Source organism: Arachis ipaensis, chromosome B10 (assembly GCF_059453495.1).
Source record: "Arachis ipaensis isolate K30076 ecotype BB chromosome B10, ASM5945349v1, whole genome shotgun sequence".
In the NCBI taxonomy this organism is placed as follows: domain Eukaryota; kingdom Viridiplantae; phylum Streptophyta; class Magnoliopsida; order Fabales; family Fabaceae; genus Arachis; species Arachis ipaensis.
Genome location: NC_142435.1, coordinates 91969003 through 91983740, shown reverse-complemented (window position 1 = coordinate 91983740; position 14738 = coordinate 91969003). Strand labels below are relative to the sequence as shown.

General features: G+C 37.8%; 1 non-coding gene across 1 annotated transcript; it reads right to left on the bottom strand.

The window, feature by feature from the left end:
• Window positions 1-13986: 13986 nt before the first annotated feature.
• Window positions 13987-14094, bottom strand: LOC148580859 (small nucleolar RNA R71). The gene has a single exon (XR_015895542.1). It is a non-coding gene; the product is annotated as a small nucleolar RNA R71 (small nucleolar RNA).
• Between the last annotated feature and the right edge of the window lie 644 nt (window positions 14095-14738).

The window sequence follows — 14738 nt, the reverse complement described above, 5'->3', positions numbered from 1 at the left end:
GATTATGCCAAGAACCCTCTTTCAGAGAAGGAGAAAGCAGATCAGCTACTACTTTCCACTGACGCAAACAGGTTTCCTAACCTGTACTGTGAACTCCGCTTCCCGACCTATCGGCAGAAGAACCTCAACATAGAGAAGAAACTGGCCATTCCCACTGACCTGAGGCAATCCATTGAGACCCGTATTGAGGGGATGGGTCTAGCTTTTATTGATAGGGAGCTGGGTAGGGTGAACACATCATGGGTTTAGGAGTTCTACTGTAATTTCTTCAAACATAACCTTGATTCGGTTTACCTGTGAGGCGAACAGATACTGATTACAGAGGCTGCTATTGAGGATGCACTCCACTGTCTGCCTAAGACTGGTGATACAGATGCCTATATACAGGCTGGGGTGGAGATATACTGTATGACATATGATTATGATGCCTTGAGGAGTATTGATGCCACCCCGGATGCCCCTTGGAAGATGGATGCTGATAATAGGAAACCCAAGGAGACGCTGTGTGCTCATCTGACGAAGGAGGCTAGGACATGGCAGCAGACCCTTGCCCACTATGTCATGCCAACCACACATTTTACTTAGATTCCGGTGGACATGCTCGTCCTGATTAGCTGTATTATGGAGGGGAAGGAGGTATACTTTTCCCGATTGATAAGGATATTTATGTGGCGAGGGCATGTCCGTGGCACACTCTCATTCCCAACTTTAGTCACTGAGATGCCTGAGCGAGCCGGTGCTCCATGGAGAGCAGATGACGAGTTACCACCCCCAGTCCACGGGAAGGATAGCCTGATTTCGTGGGAGACATCGGTAAATGAGAAGCTTCCATCTCGGCGTCGATCTAGAGCTTGAGCCTCAGCAGCAGCGACACCTGGACCTTCATCTTCTTCAGCTGCAGCAGGTCCGTCTACAGCACCAGTAGCACCTATAGCACCACCACCACCAGCACCCCAGCTGACATATCTACTGGAACAGCGTATTTTCCGATTCATGGAGCGTCGTAAGCACCGTATCATGCGACGCCTTGATCGAGTGGATCAGATGCTTGTAGCACTGGGCGTCGAGATGCCCCCTGATGCCGACCCTTCTTCAGCAGAGGAGGAGGAGCATGAGGAGGAGCAGGCTCATCCAGAGGCACCCCCACAGACCCAGGCTACCCCAGAGGCACAGCAGACCCCTATGGAGCCACAGCCTTAGTCCCAGTCGGATGCGACCGTTGCCCCTCACCCCGAGTCCGAGCCATAGCATCGAGGACGATGCTCTAATCTAAGTGTCGGGAGGTCATCGTCGTCACCGTCTGTGGATTGCTATTTTGGGTGAATAATTTTGGACATTTATCACTTATTTTGTGTTATTTTTAGTATTTTACACTTTATTTGATCCTCTCTTCTTCCTCTAAATAACCATGTAACATATCAAGGCTGGAAATAAGGTGAGATGGCTGTCTCCCTCCCTCTTCAATTCGGTTTTCAAGGAAAACCATGCAAAACATGTGTTTTCTTGATGTTCTTCCTTAGGAATCATGCTTAACTTGACTTGAGGGCCAAGAAACGTGAATTTCCAGCAAGTCTAAGTTGAGATATCTCTTCCTAACATACTGAGTGAGATTTGTTCAGTTGAGAGTTTTTGGATTTAAAGTTGTTCTTGATGTGATTTAGGAGGAAAAAGTGCTTAAGGACCACCTGAAAGTCTACCGAATTAGGAGCAGCAAAACCAGGTAGGGTGTCACGAAATTAATCTTGATTATTTTTGTTTGAGTTGTGTGAATGTTGTATGATTTGGCTGTGCTAACAATTGGTTGCATATATGATTGATTCTTGGTGAAAATTTGGTGAAATTTTGATGAAATTTGATGAAATTCAAGCTTTGAGATTATGTTCTTGGAGCAGCTGGAAAACGAAACCCTAGGCCCTAAATTGGGGATCAATTTGTGTTAAAATCATGTAGAAAAGATAGGGTTTTATTGGTTGCTAATTTATTTTGAATTATGGTAACAACCCTGATTTTCGAGTATGCGAGATCTTTTCCGAAGCCACGGATTTCTCTAGAAGATCAGTAAAGGGAACACCTCTTCTATATCATCAAGTATCTCAATTCTCATTGTAATTATGTCATATTTAAGCTAGAACCTCTTCTGAGGCAAGCTCGATAATGCAATCGCGAAGAACCTAGTTTTTGAACCGTATCGGTTGGCAGTTTTGATTCTGATTTTCGTAAATAGTCTCTGTTTGACGAACCGGACTCGATTCATGAGAGGAGAGAGATAATAGTATAATATTATCATTATATTAGTATTAGAAGCTTCTTGAATAATATTATAAGGTTACCTGGTCTGCTTTAGTTAAAAACAGGAAATCGGTTTAACCGGGTTCACAGTTTACTGGTGCAGCATAGCACCGGCACTCTCTGATGACTTTAGCAATTCTAAGGCCTCATTATACATGTTTTATTCTCATATTAAATATGTTACTAGTGTATTTTATGCTAGTAGCTCAGAAAATAATTTTTAGAGATGTTTTTACGAGTGTTCCGATACATCTAGTTTTAGTAGTTATACACCTGAGATATTTTAATATTATTTTAATCAACCTCCAAGCCAACCAATCACAACTCACCTTATACCCCCAATACCCCCAAGGCTGCCTCATTTTCTCATTGTGGCCGAAATTGAAAGGAGAGAAAAGAGAGAAAACTTCATGAACACTTAAACTTCATAGCTTGATTTCTTCTGAACTAAAACTCGAATCAAAATTCCGATTTCACCAAAATGATCCTCTCTTCTTCCTCTACATAACCATGTAACATATCAAGGCTAGAAATAAGGTGAGATGGCTGTCTCCCACCCTCTTCAATTCGGTTTTCAAGGAAAACCATGCAAAACATGTGTTTTCTTGATGTTCTTCCTTAGGAATCATGCTTAACTTGACTTGAGGGACAAGAAACGTGAATTTCCAGCAAGTCTAAGTTGAGATATCTCTTCCTAACATACTGAGTGAGATTTGTTCAGTTGAGATTTTTTGGATTTAAAGTTGTTCTTGATGTGATTTAGGAGAAAAAAGTGCTTAAGGACCACCTGAAAGTCTAACCGAATTAGGAGCAGCAAAACCAGGTAGGGTGTCACGAAATTAATCTTGATTATTTTTGTTTGAGTTGTGTGAATGTTGTATGATTTGGCTGTGCTAAAAATTGGTTGCATATATGATTGATTCTTGGTGAAAATTTGGTGAAATTTTGATGAAATTTGATGAAATTCAAGCTTTGAGATTATGTTCTTGGAGCAGCTGGAAAACGAAACCCTAGGCCCTAAATTGGGGATCAATTTGTGTTAAAATTATGTAGAAAAGATGGGGTTTTAATTGTTGCTAATTTATTTTGAATTATGGTAAAAATCGGTTGCTGAAAAGACTGAAAAACGGGTAAAAACAGAGAAAGAATCTGAAGAATATACGAAGAACATGAAGAACACTTTGAGTGTGATGAAGAACACCTTTTAGATCTTGAAAAGGGCAAGGAAGTAAATATTTTGGTGTTTGAGGGGTTATTTTGTAATTTCTGAAAGTTAGGGTGGTTAAAGTAGAAATATTAAAAGTTACGGGTGGTAAAAAGTGAATTTTTAAAGGTTAAAAGTTAAAGTGGGGTAATTTTTGAAAATATATTAATAAAATAATAAATAATAATAAAATATTAAATAATAATATTTAATTAAAAATAATATTTTAATAAAAATAATAAAATAATACGAAAAATGCAATTTTCTGTAAAAGCTTTAGAAAGACAACTTTAAGCGCAGAATCTCATAATTACCTTCATAAAACACTTAGGGAGTGGTAATAACATGTTAGTGAGGCAAAGATAAAAGAAAGATAAAAAGTTGAAGGAAAGGTAAAAGTCGAAGAAAAAGTCTGTAAAGTTTTAATGACAGAAAAACAGACAGAGATTAGTGAACGAACTAGGGCAACATAGTTAGTTCTTGAGTTTCGACTAGGGTTAGGTATAATATTAAAAGTTAAACTGTTTCAGTATAGACTTAATGAACCTATACTTGGAATAGACTAACTATTCATATCGACATTTACATAAGTTTTAAATACATATGTTAAGCAGAGAAATCAAAGCAGAGTAAAGAAACACAGAGAACAGAGTAACCAGAGAAGAATAAAGGGATACAGAGAAAAGAGTAATCAGAGAAAAGTAAAAAGACAAAGAGAAAAGAGTAATGTGATAAAGAGAAATGGTTTGAGTTAAGATGTTGTAAAAGTAAAAGCTGTAGAGTTTGTATAGCACGATTGAACAGAGAAAGAAAGAGGTACTGCATAAGAATGTGAAAGTGATTATGAATAATGAGAATGTTAATGAATGATGATAATGAGAATGATTATGTAAGAATCTGCAGCAGAAAGGCAGTCAGATAGATGGTGGTACGACCACTGAGAATGCTTTCCTGGGATACCTTGCTATAATGCTTTGCTGTAAGACAGAGGTTGCTTACAGAGGTATCGAGATGAGTGTGCTCCTGTAAGACAGAGGTTGCTTACAGTGAGTGTGTTGTTGCTCCTATAAGACAAAGGTTGCTTATAGTGAGTATGTTGTTGCTCCTGTAAGACAGAGGTTGCTTACAGTGAGTCTGTTGGGCGTATATCGGCTAATAAGTGCCACCCTGGAAGACAAAGGTTGCTTGCAGTGGATACCCTGCAAGACAAAGGTTGCTTGCAATGGATATTGCCAACAGGAAAGCCTTATCCAGACAGAGGTTGCTGGGTAACGTCGGGAGCGGGTATGTAACCGACAGATGAGCTCATTTCCTGCACTAGGGCTAGACATGCATCATATTTGGTTGCGCATTTACTCTGTTATGGTTGTTGTTTGAATGTATGATTTCTTTGTTTGTATTCTATTCACTATGTCTGTATTGTATTTTCTTGTATTCTCTTGTTTTTTTTTTGCTTTCTATTTTCTCTGTTTTCTCTAGTTTTCTGCTTCTTCTGTTCACTGCTTCTCGGTATTCTGCTATTTATTTGCTAAACAACACAGAATTAATGAACATAACTAATAACCCCGGCCCTACTAAGAACTCCCCAGTTCTTACCCTTTCTCTCTCCCTTCCCCCTTCAGATGGAAGCATGAGTACCTTTCCGTAGTTTGCTGATGACTGTTCTGCAAAGAGGATTTCGCTCTAGGTAGTCTTCTGAGTCTAGAGTGAACTCCGTTACCTGTTTATATGTATATACTGTGAGGCCAGCCAATGTCTGCACCCTGCTTATCTACAAACTTTAACCTAAGTCCTCCGTACGATGTTGCTGTTATGTGGCCACTCGATGAAGTACTTGAGAGACGCCCTTTGATGACATATGATCGTGCAGAGGATTAGTAGACGACCTTCCACATTTTGATGACGATCCACCTGACTTGAGTTTTGAAGACCTAGAACGTACTTTCCCTCGCTTTAGTAGTTTAGAGGGACTAGGTGAGTATAGAGTCTAGGCTAGCCTAGGTGCCAGCTTAGGGACCTCTTGAACAGGTCAGGACCTGGGATGTTGTATGTATGTATATGTATATAGTTATTATCTAGCTATGTCCACGGGTGTTCTAACCAAAAGTCGATACTTAAATAAAAGTTGGATCACTGAATGTTGTTGACTGCTTGTGATGTATTTATGTGTGGTTGTTTATAACTGTTTTATCTGTTATCAGTTGTGAATTGATTATGAATGATTCCGTCTATTAATCCAAATGTTTTCAAAAAAAAAGTCCCTCGCAAATTAACTATGTTTTTAACAACGAATCAGGCTCATATAATAAATAATAGATAATAATTAGGAAGACAAGTTGGTAGCGCTCAGTTTCTAGTATGATCATGACGTACCAAAAATTGGGTCGTTACAAACTCTTTCCATTCTCTTGTAAATATAATCAATAAGTGCCTTGAGTTGCCATTGTAGGTAGTTTTCTTCTTTGAATATTCTTGTTTTAATGCTTTGAATGTTAGTATGTTTAAGTTGCACTTTTGTCTTGAATTTCATTTTGCTTGAAGTGCAAGTTTTGTTTGTTATGTTCAAAAAAAAGAGGGGGGGGAGGGGAAGGGATGCGTACGCGCACATTACGTGTGGACGTACAGACCTGTTCATACGCACAGGCAGGGGAAAGGGCTCTGGTAGTAGCGTTAGCATAGGTTGTGCGTGCGCAAATCAATGAAGAATTACGACCTGTGCGGACGTACAGCCCTATGCACACGTACAAGTTGGGAAGGGACGTCTGTTAGGGGCGCTCGCACAGCTTGTGCGAGTGAACAGACTTTATAAATTTTAGTACATGTGCGTACGTACACTTTCAAAATCTTTGTGGGCGTGCACACGCACACCCCTGTGCAGATGCACATGCCCTGTTTCATAATTTTAAACTTTGTTTTGAACTACTTCACCTTCCCAACAAGGTTGTAATCTTCTATAGCACCATTTTAAGGCTTTTGGGCTTATATTTGAGTATGGGAATAAAAGAAATAGGCTTTTGGGCTTATATTTGGTGAATGGCTAAGTTGATGGAATGAGTATGAGTGGAAGTGTGTTATGAGGAGTGACTTCTGAGATTGAATATGTAATTATAATATGCATTATTATCCGTCGTATGGACTGTGGCAGAATCCCGCCTACGTTAGGATGTGAGAGTTGAAGCTGGGCTTCTCACTCATACTTTTCGCAACCAGAGGAAGGTGGTAGAGCACGATCCCTCGGAATGTTTCCCTCTGAAAGGAGAAGGTGGTAGGGCACTTATCCCTCGGATTTATTCCTCCTAAAAATGCGACTTCTCTCTGATTGCAAGGTGGTAGGGCACTAACCCACGGAATCATGCGACAACCAGAGGAAGGTGGTAGGGCACACTCCCTCAGAATATTTTCCTCTAAAAGGAGAAGGCGGTAGGTGATGACATGCCATCATGTCATGTTTTTCTATGCTTTCTCATACAAGAAATTGATTATTAGTGCTTAAATATTGAATGCATATGTGCTCAAATAGTATATTTCTTTGATCTTTTGATTTTATAAATTTTGTAGGAAATAATATAAAAAGAAGCAATAAAAGCACTAAAAGAAGAATCACACTCCCAAGTTGGACAAAGAGTTGGAAACAAACTCAAAGAGGATTCTGAGTTAAGCAAAGAGGATTTGTAACACTGACCTCTTCACACTCCAATAAGAATAACTTGAGCTACAAAACTCCACATGAGGTGATTTTAGTGGCATTGGAAAGTAGGAATCTAGAGCTTTCCAAGCATATATGGCACTTCATGGTGGACTGATGCATGGAAACTTGTCTCTCAACAAATTCCCCTTCGGCAACTATACCGAATTGTCGTCAAGTAATAACTCACAATAGAGTGAGGTCGAATCCCACAGAGATTAACGGATTAAGCAATCAATGGTTAATTGATTATCCTAGTCAGACGAATCATATTGGAGTGATAAGCAGCAGGAATTGTAAATGGCATAAAAGTAAAGAAAGCAATAAAGTGCAGAAAAGTAAATTGGCAAGAAAAGTAAATGTAAGAACTAAAAATAAAATGAACATTGGGATCAAGAGATATTGCAATCCTCCGGATCAATTTCATTCTCATCTCTTCCTCAATCAATGCATTCATTGATCTCCTTGGCAATCTTACGTGATTGGATCCCAATTCCTTGGCAATCCAATCTCTCTAAGCTTGAACAATTTCCCAATTCCTTGATTTAATTGCTCATGGGAAGAGATAAAGTTTGGTCACTGATTATACCTCACACATTCATAGATCAAAGTATTGGTAAGATTTAATGTCATAATATCCATCCAATCCCCAATCTAATCCAATGTGAAAGAGCATTTCTAGCATGATTTCCTCATTCCTCTTCCAAGGTTCAGAGAAAATCCAAGTATGAGCAATTTTTCTTCCGAGACAATTACTCAATTGGATGAAGGTCGAAAGCTCTCTAGTAAAATCAAGAGAAAAGAAAGAAGAAGAAGAAGAATAAGAACTACAATTGATCCATTGAATCATAATAGAGCTCTTTAACCCAATGAAAAGAGTTAGTTGATCATTGCTCTACCAAAATAGAAAAGAAAGAAAGTGTAGAAAAGTAAAGATGAAGATTGAAACTAAAATTGAAACTTCAAAATTCATAAATAAAAAGTACAAAGAAAACGAAACTACTCCTAAGGAAGAAAAAAAGAGAAAAGGAAGAAGAGTGTAGGAGGGGAGGGGTCCGAAGACCCACTCCCCTTGGAGTGTGCCAATTCACAGAAGTTCGAATCGGTCTTCACTCTCTTCCCCTTCCTTCAATTCTCTATTCCAGAATGAAATCAATGTAGAAACTAAGGCCTTTTTATAGGCTATCCTAGATTACAAAATGAAATGAAATTAAAAGCAAATTACAATGAAATGAAAATTAACAATTCTACATTCTTCTTGGGGTCTTGATTGGTTGAAAATTGTGGGCTTGCTTGCTTGAGCTTTGAAGTGGACTTGAGAGAGAAGTAAATCAAATTAAGGTCCAGGGTGACTTGGCTTTATTGTTTCCTTTAGCCACACTAACGCTACAAGTGTGGCGTTAGTGCTGAAGTTAGTGTGGCTAACGTCAAACTTGCTACCCAGTTGGTATTTTTGGGGCTTAAAAGATGCCTCTAGTTTGTGCTCCAATTTCATGTCCACTATAGAATATTATATATCGTTGGAAAGCTCTGAATGTCAGCTTTCTAATGCAACTAGAATCATCTCAATTGGACCTCTGTAACTCAAGTTATGCTCCTTTGAAGAAGATAAGGTCGCTGGCATAGTCGCTGGTATTACTGGAAAAAGTGAGTCACAATAACGTTAGCGATTAGGGGATGAATATTGCCAGCTTCTGAAGTTCAAACTTAATGTCCACCCCATACTATTATATATTCTTGGAAAGCCCTGGATGTCTACTTTCTAACGCCTTTGGAAGCGCATCATTTGGAGCTCTACAGCTCGAGTTACATTTCTTGGAAAGTGAAGAGGTCAGCTGGCCTTACTACAGGTTGATACCATGTTCCTCTTTGCACTTTTGGGGCAGGTTTTCTCCCTCAAATTTAGTGTCCACCATGTAGTGCCATATATGCTTAGAAATCTCTGGAATCCTACTTTTCAATGCCACTAAAATCACCTCATTTGGAACTTTGTGGCTCAAGTTATTCTTGTTTGAAGAATGCATGGTCAGGCTGCCAGGTGAGATCTTTGCCCATGTTAATGTCCACGTTAGTGTAACTAACGTGGCCATTAACGTGGGTCTTCCTTTGCTTCGCAAACGTTAGTGGCACTCACTTTTTCCACTAAAGTTGACGTTTCCCTTTCTTTCCACGTTAGTTCCCACGTTAATGTAACTAACGTGGAAGCTAACGTGGGTCTTCTTTTACTTCGCTAGCATTATTGGCACTCACTTTTGCCAATAACGCTACTCCTTCTTCAAAGTTAATGCCATTAACTTTCTCACTAACGTTGGGGCTTCTCTTTTCTTCCACGTTAGTGCCCACGTTAGTGGAGCTAACGAGGTTGCTAACGTGGGTCTTCTTGCCTTTTGCTAATGTTAGTGGCGTTAACGTTCTCACAAACTTTCCAAGCTTTCCTTCTTTCCATTTTAATGGCCACGTTAGTGGCGCTAACGTAGCTACTAATGTGGCTCTTCTCTGCTTCTTTTGGTCTAAAATCAAGCAAACAAAGTGTATCAAAGTAACATACAAGACAAACTTCATTATATTAAGTGTGCTAATAATACCCAAAATCAACACTTCACTTATTGTGATCTATTTCATCATATTTACCCTGTATATTAGCTAAAATTCACCTATGCTTGAGATTTTGTTTCATGCAGAGATTTTTCATGCTTTTGCTCCTTTATCAACAGAAATTGTATGAAAACTGAATTAAAATTTACTGAAAAAAGCATAGAAAAATAGGCCATAATGCCCTGGCATCAGGGACACTAAATCTGAGGGAGAAAACTTACCCCGAAAGTGCAAAGATGAACATAGTATCAACCTGCAGTAAGGCCATTTGACCTCTTCACCATCCAAGGAGGATAACTTGAGCTGTAGAGCTTTAAATGATGTGCTCTCAAATGCATTGGAAAGTATACATCTAAATCTTTCCAACGATATATAATAGTATGGGGTGAATGATGAGCGGATAATTTATACGCTTTTTGGCATTGTTTTTAGTATGTTTTTAGTAGAATCTAGTTACTTTTAGGGATCTTTTCATTAGTTTTTATGTTAAATTCACATTTCTAGACTTTACTATGAGTTTGTGTGTTTTTCTGTGATTTCAGGTATTTTCTGGCTGAAATTGAGGGACTTGAGCAAAAATCAGATTCAGAGGTTGAAGAAGGACTGCTGATGCTATTGGATTCTGACCTCCCTGCACTCAAAGTGGATTTTCTGGAGCTACAGAACTCAAAATGGCGCGCTTCCAATTGCGTTGGAAAGTAGACATCCAGGGCTTTCCAGAAATATATAATAGTTCATACTTTTGCCGAGTTTAGAGGACGTAAAATGGCGTTGAACGCCAGTTCTATGCTGCTATCTGGAGTTAAACGCCAGAAACACGTCACAAGCCAGAGTTGAACGCCAGAAATACGTTACAAACTGGCGTTCAACTCCAAGATTGACCTCTACACGTGTAACATTCAAGATCAGCCCAAGCACACACCAAGTGGGCCCCGGAAGTGGATTTATGCATCAATTACTTACTTCTGTAAACCCTAGTAACTAGTTTAGTATAAATAGGACTTTTTACTATTGTATTAGACATCTTTGATCAGTTTTATGCTATCTTAGACTTTCATGGGGGATGGCCATTCGGCCATACCTGAACCATTATCACTTATGTATTTTCATACAGTAGAGTTTCTACACTCCATAGATTAAGGTGTGGAGCTCTACTGTTTCTCAAAGATTAATGCAAAGTACTACTGTTTTTCTATTCAATTCAACTTATTCCGCTTCTAAGATATTCATTCGCACTTCAACCTGAATGTGATGAACGTGACAATCATCATCATTCCCCCACGAACGCGTGCCGGACAACCACTTCCGTTCCACCTTAGATTGAATGAGTATCTCTTGGATCTCTTAATCAGAATCTTCGTGGTATAAGCTAGATTGATGGCGGCATTCATGAGAGTCCGGAAAGTTTAAACCTTGTCTGTGGTATTCCGAGTAGGACTCTGGCATTGAATGACAGTGACGAACTTCAAACTCGCGAGTGCTGGGCGTAGTGACAGACGCAAAAGGAGGGTGAATCCTATTCCAGTATGATCGAGAACCTCAGATGATTAGTCGTGCTGTGACAGAGCATTTGGACCATTTTCACAAGAGGATGGGATGCAGCCATTGACAAGGGTGATGCCTCCAGACGATTAGCCATGCAGTGACAGCACATCGGACCATTTTTCAGAGAGGATAAAAAGTAGCCATTGACAACGGTGATGACCTTACATAAAGCCAGCCATGGAAAGGAGTAAGATTGATTGGATGAAGACAGCAGGAAAGCAGAGGTTCAGAGGAACGAATGCATCTCTATACATTTATCTGAAATTCTAACCAATGAATTACATAAGTATTTCTATCCTTATTTTCTATTCATTATTAATATTCGAAAACTCCATAACTATTTGATATCCGCCTGACTAAGATTTACAAGGTGACCATAGCTTGCTTCAAGCCGACAATCTTCGTGGGATCGACCCTTACTCACGTAAGGTTTATTACTTGGACGACCCAGTGCATTTGCTGGTTAGTTGTATCGAAGTTGTGAATGAAAAATGATTTATTAAGACGTGCGTAAAGAGTTTCTGGCGCCGTTGCCTGAGATCACAATTTCGTGCACCAAGTTTTTGGCGCCGTTGCCGGGGATTGTTTGAGTTTGAACAACTGACGGTTCATCTTGTTGCTCAAATTAGGTAATTTTCTTTTTTTTTTTTCCAAAAATGTTTCAAATTGGAGCTTTAGACTAAGAATACAAGATTCCTGGAATTCATATTAAAAAATTTTGAAATCCTTATTTTCTTTTTCCTATATGTTTTTTCGAAAAAAAATATACAAAAACCCAAAAAAATAAAAAAATTCATAAAAATAAAAAATATTACATGTTTCTTGTTTGAGTCTTGAGTCAAGTTGAAAGTTTGGTGTCAATTGCATATTCATCTTGCATTTTTCGAAAAATTCATGCATTCATAGTGTTCTTCATGATCTTCAAGTTGTTCTTGGTAAGTCTTCTTGTTTGATCTTGATGTTTTCATGTTTTGTGTCTTTTCTTGTTTTTCATATGCATTCTTGCAATCATAGTGTCTATACATGAAAAATTTTTAAGTTTGGTGTCTTGCATGTTTTCTTTGCATTAAAAATTTTTCAAAAATAAGTTCTTGATGTTCATCTTGACATTCAAAGTGTTCTTGGTGTTCATCTTGACATTCATAGCATTCTTGCATGCATTCATTGTTTTGATCCAAAATTTTCATGCATTGAGTCTTTTTCCTGTTTTTCCCTCTCATCATAAAAAATTCAAAAATAAAAAAAAAATAATCTTTCCCTTTTTCACTCATAAATTTCAAAAATTTGAGTTGACTTTTTCAAAACTTTTTAAAATCTAGTTGTTTTTATGAGTCAAATCAAATTTTTAATTTAAAAATCTTATCTTTTTCAAAATCTTTTTCAAAAATCAAATCTTTTTCATTTTTCTTATTTATTTTCAAAAATTTTAAAAATATTTTTCAAACATCTTTTTCTTATCAATTAATGTTTTGATTCAAAAATTTTAAGTTTGTTACTTGCTTGTTAAGAAAGATTCAAACTTTGAGTTCTAGAATCATATCTTGTGATTTCTTGTGAATCAAGTCATTAATTATGATTTTAAAAATCAAATCTTTTTCAAAACTAATTTCAATCATATCTTTTCAAAAATATCTATTTATCTTATCTTTTTCAAAATTTGATTTTAAAATATCCTTTCTAACTTATTATCTTCTTATCTTTTCAAAATTGATTTTCAAATTTGTTTCAACTAACTAACTAACTTTTTGTTTGTTTCTTATCTTTTTCAAAACTACCTAACTAACTTTCTCTCTCTAATTTTTGAAAATATCTTCGCTCTTTTACAAAATTTTTTTTAATTAACTAATTATTTTAATTTTTGATTTTAATTCTCGAAAATTACTAACCTTTTTCAAAAACTATTTTCGAAAATCACTAACTCTTTTTCAAAAATTATTTTCGAAAATTCTCTCTCTCTCTTATCTCCTTCTATTTATTTATTCATCTACTAACACTTCATCTTACCCAAATTTGAACCCCCTCTTCCATCTGTGTTCGAATTTTTTCTTCTTCTTTTCTTCTACTCACACAGGGACCTCTATACTGTGGTAAAAAGGGCCCCTATTATTATTATTTTTCTATCCCTCTTTTTCATATGAGCAGGAGCAAGGACAAGAACATTCTTGTAGAAGCAGATCCAGAACCTGAAAGGACTCTGAAGAGGAAACTAAGAGAAGCTAAATTACAACAATCCAGCAAGCACCTTTCAGAAATTTTCGAACAAGAAGAGGAGATGGCAGCCGAAAATAATAATAATGCACGGAGGATGCTTGGTGACTTCACTGCACCTAATTCCAATTTACATGGAAGAAGCATCTCCATTCCTGCCATTGGAGCAAACAATTTTGAGTTGAAACCTCAATTAGTTTCTCTGATGCAGCAAAACTGTAAGTTTTATGGACTTCCATCTGAAGATCCTTTTTAGTTCTTAACTGAATTCTTGCAGATCTGTGATACTGTTAAGACTAATGGAGTAGATCCTGAAGTCTACAGGCTCATGCTTTTCCCTTTTGCTGTAAGAGACAGAGCTAGAGTATGGTTGGACTCTTAACCTAAGGATAGCCTGAACTCTTGGGATAAGCTGGTCAAGGCTTTCTTAGCCAAGTTCTTCCCTCCTCAAAAGCTGAGTAAGCTTAGAGTGGATGTTCAGACCTTCAGACAGAAAGAAGGTGAATCCCTCTATGAAGCTTGGGAGAGATACGAAGGACTGACCAAAAAGTGTCCTTCTGACATGCTTTCTGTAACGACCCAATTTTCAATATGTCTAGATCATACCGGAAACTGAGCGCTACCAATTTGTCTTCCTAATTATTATCTATTATTTATCATATGAGCCTGATTCGTTGTTAAACACGTAGTTAATTTGTGAGGTGTATTTTTTTTTTTGAAAACATTTGGATTAATAGACGGAATCACTCAAAATCAATTCACAAGTAATAACAGATAAAACAGTTATAAACAACCACACATAAATACATCACGAGTAGCTAGCAACATTCAGTTATCTAGCTTTTATTAGAGTATAGACCTTTAGTTAGAACACCCCTAGATATAGCTAGATATTAACTTTATACATATACATACATACAACATCCCAGGTCCTGACCTGTTCAAAGGTCTCTAAGCTGGCACCTAGGCTAGCCTAGACTCTATACTCACCTAGTCCCTCTAAACTACTAAAGCGAGGGAAAGTACGTTCTAGGTCTTCAAAACTCAAGTCAGGTGGAACGTCATCAGAAGATAGAACATCATCTGCTACTCCTCTGCACGATCAGACTTTTCCACAGGACGTCTCTCTGGTGCCTCATGAAGTAGCCACACAATAGGAATCTCGTACACCGGATTTAGGTTAAAGTGTGCATACGAACGGGGGTGCAGATG